This window comes from Aegilops tauschii, chromosome 4 (genome assembly GCF_002575655.3).
Source record: "Aegilops tauschii subsp. strangulata cultivar AL8/78 chromosome 4, Aet v6.0, whole genome shotgun sequence".
NCBI lineage: Eukaryota > Viridiplantae > Streptophyta > Magnoliopsida > Poales > Poaceae > Aegilops > Aegilops tauschii.
The window spans coordinates 39,957,027-39,964,059 of NC_053038.3; positions in this window are offsets into that span (position 1 = coordinate 39,957,027).

A 7,033-nucleotide genomic window follows, 5' to 3' on the forward strand; every position below is an offset into this window, starting at 1 on the left:
CTGGAAGAAGAGTTGTATATGATGCAACCGGAAGGTTTTATCGATCCAAAGGGGGCTAACAAAGTGTGCAAGCTCCAGCGATCCATTTATGGACTGGTGCAAGCCTCTCGGAGTTGGAATAAACGCTTTGATAGTGTGATCAAAGCATTTGGTTTTATACAGACTTTTGGAGAAGCCTGTATTTACAAAAAAGTGAGTGGGAGCTCAGTAGCATTTCTAATATTATATGTGGATGACGTATTGCTGATTGGAAATGATATAGAATTTCTGGATAGCATAAAGGGATACTTGAATAAGAGTTTTTCAATGAAAGACCTCGGTGAAGCTGCATATATATTAGGCATTAAGATCTATAGAGATAGATCAAGACGCTTAATTGGACTTTCACAAAGCACATACCTTGACAAAGTTTTGAAGAAGTTCAAAATGGATCAAGCAAAGAAAGGGTTCTTGCCTGTACTACAAGGTGTGAGATTGAGTAAGACTCAATGCCCGACCACTGCAGAAGATAGAGAGAAGATGAAAGATGTTCCCTATGCTTCAGCCATAGGCTCTATCATGTATGCAATGTTGTGTACCAGACCTGATGTGTGCCTTGCTATAAGTTTAGCAGGGAGGTACCAAAGTAATCCAGGAGTGGATCACTGGACAGCGGTCAAGAACATCCTGAAATACCTGAAAAGGACTAAGGATATGTTTCTCGTTTATGGGGGTGACAAAGAGCTCATCGTAAATGGTTACGTTGATGCAAGCTTTGACACTGATCCGGACGATTCTAAATCGCGAACCGGATACGTATTTACATTGAACGGTGGAGCTGTCAGTTGGTGCAGTTCTAAGCAAAGTGTCGTGGCGGGATCTACGTGTGAAGCGGAGTACATAGCTGCTTCGGAAGCAGCAAATGAAGGAGTCTGGATGAAGGAGTTCATATCCGATCTAGGTGTCATAACTAGTGCATCGGGACCAATGAAAATCTTTTGTGACAATACTGGTGCAATTGCCTTAGCAAAGGAATCCAGATTTCACAAGAGAACCAAGCACATCAAAAGACGCTTCAATTCCATCCAGGATTTAGTCCAGGTGGGAGACATAGAAATTTGCAAGATACATACGGATCTGAATGTTGCAGACCCGTTGACTAAGCCTCTTCCACGAGCAAAACATGATCAGCACCAAGACTCCATGGGTGTAAGAATCATTACTGTGTAATCTAGATTATTGACTCTAGTGCAAGTGGGAGACTGAAGGAAATATGCCCTAGAGGCAATAATAAAGTATTATTTATTTCCTTATATCATGATAAATGTTTATTATTCATGCTAGAATTGTATTAACCGGAAACATAATACATGTGTGAATACATAGACAAACAGAGTGTCACTAGTATGCCTCTACTCGACTAGCTCGTTAATCAAAGATGGTTATGTTTCCTAGCCATAGACATGAGTTGTCATTTGATTAACGAGATCACCTCATTAGGAGAATGACGTGATTGACTTGACCCATTCCGTTAGCTTAGCACTCGATCGTTTAGTATGTTGCTATTGCTTTCTTCATGACTTATACATGTTCCTATGACTATGAGATTATGCAACTCCCGTTTACCGGAGGAACACTTTGTGTGCTACCAAACGTCACAACGTAACTGGGTGATTATAAAGGTGCTCTACAGGTGTCTCCAAAGGTACTTGTTGGGTTGGCGTATTTCGAGATTAGGATTTGTCACTCCGATTGTCGGAGAGGTATCTCTGGGCCCACTCGGTAATGCACATCACTATAAGCCTTGCAAGCATTGTAACGAATGAGTTAGTTGCAGGATGATGTATTACGGAACGAGTAAAGAGACTTGCCGGTAACGAGATTGAACTAGGTATCGAGATACCGACGATCGAATCTCGGGCAAGTAACATACCGATGACAAAGGACAACGTATGTTGTTATGCGGTCTGACCAATAAAGATCTTCGTAGAATATGTGGGAACCAATATGAGCATCCAGGTTCCGCTATTGGTTATTGACCGGAGAGGTGTCTCGGTCATGTCTACATAGTTCTCGAACCCGTAGGGTCCACACGCTTAACGTTACGATGACAGTTATATTATGAGTTTATATGTTTTGATGTACCGAAGGTTGTTCGGAGTCCTGGATGTGATCACGAACATGACGAGGAGTCTCGAAATGGTCGAGACATAAAGATTGATATATTGGAAGCCTATGTTTGGACATCGAAAGTGTTCCGGGTGAAATCGGGATTTTTCCGGAGTACCGGGAGGTTACCGGAACCCCCTGGTAACTTAATGGGCCTTATTGGGCCTAGGTGGAAGAGAGGAGAGGAGGCTAGGGCAGGGCCGCGCCCCCCTTCCCCCCCAGTCCGAATAGGACTAGGTGAGGGGGGCGGCGCCCCCCCTTCCTTCCTCCCCTCCACCTCCTCCACCTTCCACTCCTAGTCCAACATGGAAAGGGGGGAGTCCTACTCCCGGTAGGAGTAGGACTCCTCCTAGCGCGCCTATACCTCCTAGGCCGGCGGCCTCCCCCTTGCACCTTTATATACGGGGGCAGGGGGCACCTCTAGACACAATTGATATACGATCTTTTAGCCGTGTGCGGTGCCCCCCTCCACCATATTACACCTCGATAATATCATAGCGGAGCTTAGGCGAAGCCCTGCGTCGGTAGAACATCATCATCGTCACCACGCCGTTGTGCTGACGAAACTCTCCCTCAACACTCGGCTGGATCGGAGTTCGAGGGACGTCATCGAGCTGAACGTGTGCTGAACTCGGAGGTGCCGTGCGTTCGTTACTTGATCGGTTGGATCGTGAAGACGTACGACTACATCAACCGCGTTGTGTTAACGCTTCCGCTTTCGGTCTACGAGGGTACGTGGACAACACTCTCCCCTCTCGTTGCTATGCATCACCATGATCTTGCGTGTGCGTAGGAATTTTTTTGAAATTACTACGTTCCCCAACACAACCACGGTGCCCGGCCGCCGGCATTCAACCGGCGCGAGCTCGACGAGTTCGAGCTCGAGCGCGCTCGTCGCCGCCGCGCCTCCTCCGGCAACTGGTCCGCGGGGAGCTCATCCGGCTACGGGTCCGCGGGGTGTTCATCCGCTGGTGCATCGAGCTCGCGGCTCGTTCCGGTGAAGAGGGAGCCGGAGGAGGCCGTGCCTGATGCGCCGCCGCGCCGAGGCGTCATCGGACCCGAGGACTACCTCCCACCGTGGCAGGAGGAGCTCCTCGAGCGCGTCGTCCTCGAGCGGTCAGCGAGGGATCAGGAGGAGATGGAAGAGCGCATCCGGCGTGAGCTCGAGTACGAGCGGCTCTTCCTCGAGACGGGCCTCATGGCATCGCAGGCGCACGTATCGAAGGAGACCGACCTGCGCGTGATGAAGGCGGAGCAGGCGAAGCTCTACATCGACCTCAACTCCGACTCCTCCGACTCCGACTGATCGCCCCCGATGGGCAGCTACCGCAGGAGCTCCGGTGAGCTCAATTTTGTTGTAGTGGTGCGGTAGCGTAGGCTCTGTCTAGCATATCTAACCTTTTATGTATGTATGTGGCGTGTATGAACTTATTATGCGAAGAAGAACCATCTATGCGGGCGAGCTCCGGCGAGCTCCTGCTTAAATTTCTCGCGCGGAACATTTTTTTTTAAATTTAGGGGTTTGTTTGCGGTTTCTAGTCTGCCGCCGTAAAATTTGGCCTGCATAACCGCCCGTGCGACCTGCAAACACATTTTATAGGTCGGCAAAATGCGGGGTGTGCTAGAGTTGCTCTTAGGAATACTAGTCGGAATTGAAGCCGGTGGTTAGCTGGATTGGGTGCACGACGCATGCTGCCTGCAAAGCGTGTGGAAGGAAAGGTGGCAAGGGCGTTACCAAACAAAAATTGCAATCAAGGATGTCCCCGATCCGGCAGCACGCTTGTTGTTGTTGGTCCGCTAATAACTTCTGCAACGAATTGATAGACCCATCAACCGTGAGCGCCACCCAGACCCAGCTACTAACCACTAGCTTTAACGCCGATTTAGCTTTAACAACCCCCAGCGGCTACGTGCACGTCGACGTGGCCCGTCGCATGCATGCAGACTGAACAATGTTGGCATGTTCGTTCCGAACTCGGGATGTTTTTTGTGAGCCTGTGTTATTTCACCGCCTTCTCTCTTTTTTTAGGAGTCAATCACATCACATGTGGCGTGGCCGCGAGCCGGAACAAGTGTCCGACCGGCCGGGCGGGCTGGCGCGAGTGGGTGAGAGTGAGACGTGAGTACGTCAAAGCTCGACTGGATGCCTTGATGGAGGACAGGGGAGCATGCATGCGCAGGCGGAACGACCCGCCACCAAAGCGCCAGCGCGACGGACGGCTACGCCACGTACGTACGTGCCGTCCGGCGACGGTACACGTCGGTACGTGCATGCATGGATGGGTCCAATCGAGCACCAGTGGGTTGGTGGTATGGTATTACCAGACGGACGCAGCGACGAGCGGAACCTGCTCTTTGCTCTGCTCCCGGAACTGCACAGGAGGGCATGGGCGCACGGTACAAGTGAACTCTAATTTACCGCCTGGTTTTATGGTGGTCCAGGCTTGATGCATGGATGGATACATACGGGTGGCACGGATCACGAGACGGCGCCATCCTCTCTGCTTTGGCTTCTCTTCCGCCTCCCCCGCGTATGGACGCCTCTGGCCTGACCGACACCGTACGCACGTACATACGCGCGCGCGCGCGGCTCGCTGTCCTCGTAGCAGCGCGCGTCGTGGTCACTCGCCGCCGCGCACGTACGTGACCGCGACGCGTCGTGGCGCGCGCAGGAGGCGCCTCTCCGGCGCTCTGGAACGCATACGTGCGCCCGTGCCTGGCATGCACTTTTTTCTTTCTTCTTTTCTTTCCGAAAATCCTACACCTACGAAAAGCATACGTAACCTTACGAAACCTTCCAACTAAACCAAACATCACCCCCCTGATTTTCAGACGGGCGGGCCCCTGTCACCCCTAAACTCCAATACTGATGCTTCACGTTGATTATTACGTAAGGTAAGTAGCTATTTTTTCGTAAGTCTAGCATTGCTCTTTTCTTTCGGTGGCGCTGGTGGCCTACGTGCCTAGCCGACTCGAACCAAATTCTTTTGAAGTGACTCGAACCACACCTTCGTGGATTCGTCCTTGCCTATATCTATCGAGGCACTGGCTAGGTTGGTGTCCATGGTCCGTATGATGCACGAGTATCTGATGCGTGCAACCCAAAATAAATGCCCGCGTGTACGTTGAGGTCTTGTACATGCTGTCGTGTTGGTGCGCTCCGAGCTACTACTAGGAGTAAATTGCATACAAGTACAACAATTGGAGCATTGGAAGCAGATTGGTACCAAGATTGGTAATTTTTACGTGTCAGTATCAACTTTGGGGCGAGGCGTTGCAAAAGAGGCTAAAACAGCTGTTTATACGTATTGACACGGAAACTGACCGGTTGGGCCCGCCTGTCGGGTGCTGACATGGCATTTTTTTGCAAAAAAACTCCCTGGAATCTCCTCTCTCTCCCCCGAACGCTCTCCCCCTCCTCTGTCTCGATCTCTCACACACACCCGACGCCACGTCAGCAGTTGACGCCGGCGAGCCGCGGTCGGTCCCTTCCCCGTCCGCCCCCCCCCCCCCCCCCCCCCCTCTCTCTCCTTCTACTCCCCTCCCCCTCCCCCTCCCCCGTCTTCCTCGTGCAGCACGGCAGCAGGACAGGACAGCATTGATGGCCGCCACGGCAGCGGCCGCCCCCCCCCCCCCCCCCGCCCCCTCAGCCCCTCGCCGGCCCTGGCCTGACGCCCCGCCACCTCCGCGGCGCCGCCCGCCCGAGCTCGTCCGCGGAAAGGAACGAGGAGGAGAAAGATCGCTGCTCCGGGTGGCTCCTTCCCCGGCGGGCCACGGTTTGATCCGGGCCGGTCCGCGATCGCGATTTGGCCCCGGCTGCAGGCTGCTGCTCCGGTGAGTCCCGCGCCGTTGACCCCGTGCCGCGCGCGGAAGGGCGGATCTTCGCCGGCGGCTGGTTCCCCGGGGAGTTTCTTCCGGCTCTCGATCCCTCGCCGCGGTCGCCGCCCGGGCGCGCGTCCTGCTCTCCTGCGCGGGGCCCTTCTGCCTCCACGGCCGCCAGGTGGCCGCGGCCTGAGCCGAGGCGGGGGCCGACTGCCTCGACATCTCCGGCGAGCCCGAGTTCATGGAGCGCGTCGAGGCCGACCTCCACGAGGTCGCCGCCAAGAACGGGTCGCTGATTGTCTCCGCCTGCGGGTTTGACTCCATCCCCGCGGAGCTCGGGTTCTTGTTCAACTCCAGGCAGTGGACGCCGCCCTCCGCGCCGCTCGGGCTCGTCGGCGTCAACTGCTGACGTGGCGTCGGGTGTGTGTGAGAGATCGAGACAGAGGAGGGGAAGAGCGTTCGGGGGAGAGAGAGGAGATTTCAGGGAGTTTTTTGCAAAAAACATGCCATGTCAGCACCCGACAGGCGGGCCCAACCGGTCAGTTTCCGTGTCAATACGTATAAACAGCTGTTTTAACCTCTTTTGCAACGCCTCGCCCCAAAGTTGGTACTGACACATAAAAATTACCAATCTGCTTGCAATGCCCCAATTGTGATACTTGTATGCAATTTACTCTACTACTAGCGAGAGCCGAGTGTGGTAGGCTGGCTTTGGGAGCTGCACTTGCACGGGCCTTCGCTGCCTACATCTACATGCATGGTTATCCCAGTGATAATGATAGGAAAAACGCCACGACAGATGTGTGTACTGGTTGTTAGAAAATGATATGTGTACCGTGGCTCTGGACCACCACACACTGCCAACTCAGTTTCCACATTTTTACCAACATGGAGCATTTGATTCCGAATTTTCGAGGTAGTTACCGCGTTTACCACGTGCTACTTAGCATGGAAAAACATCTCTCTCTCTCTTTTTTCTGCAACTATAGCATGGAAAAGCTTTTGACGTGCGGATAATGATCATCGTGTAAATAACATTCGATTAAAGAAAGCACTTGCTCAT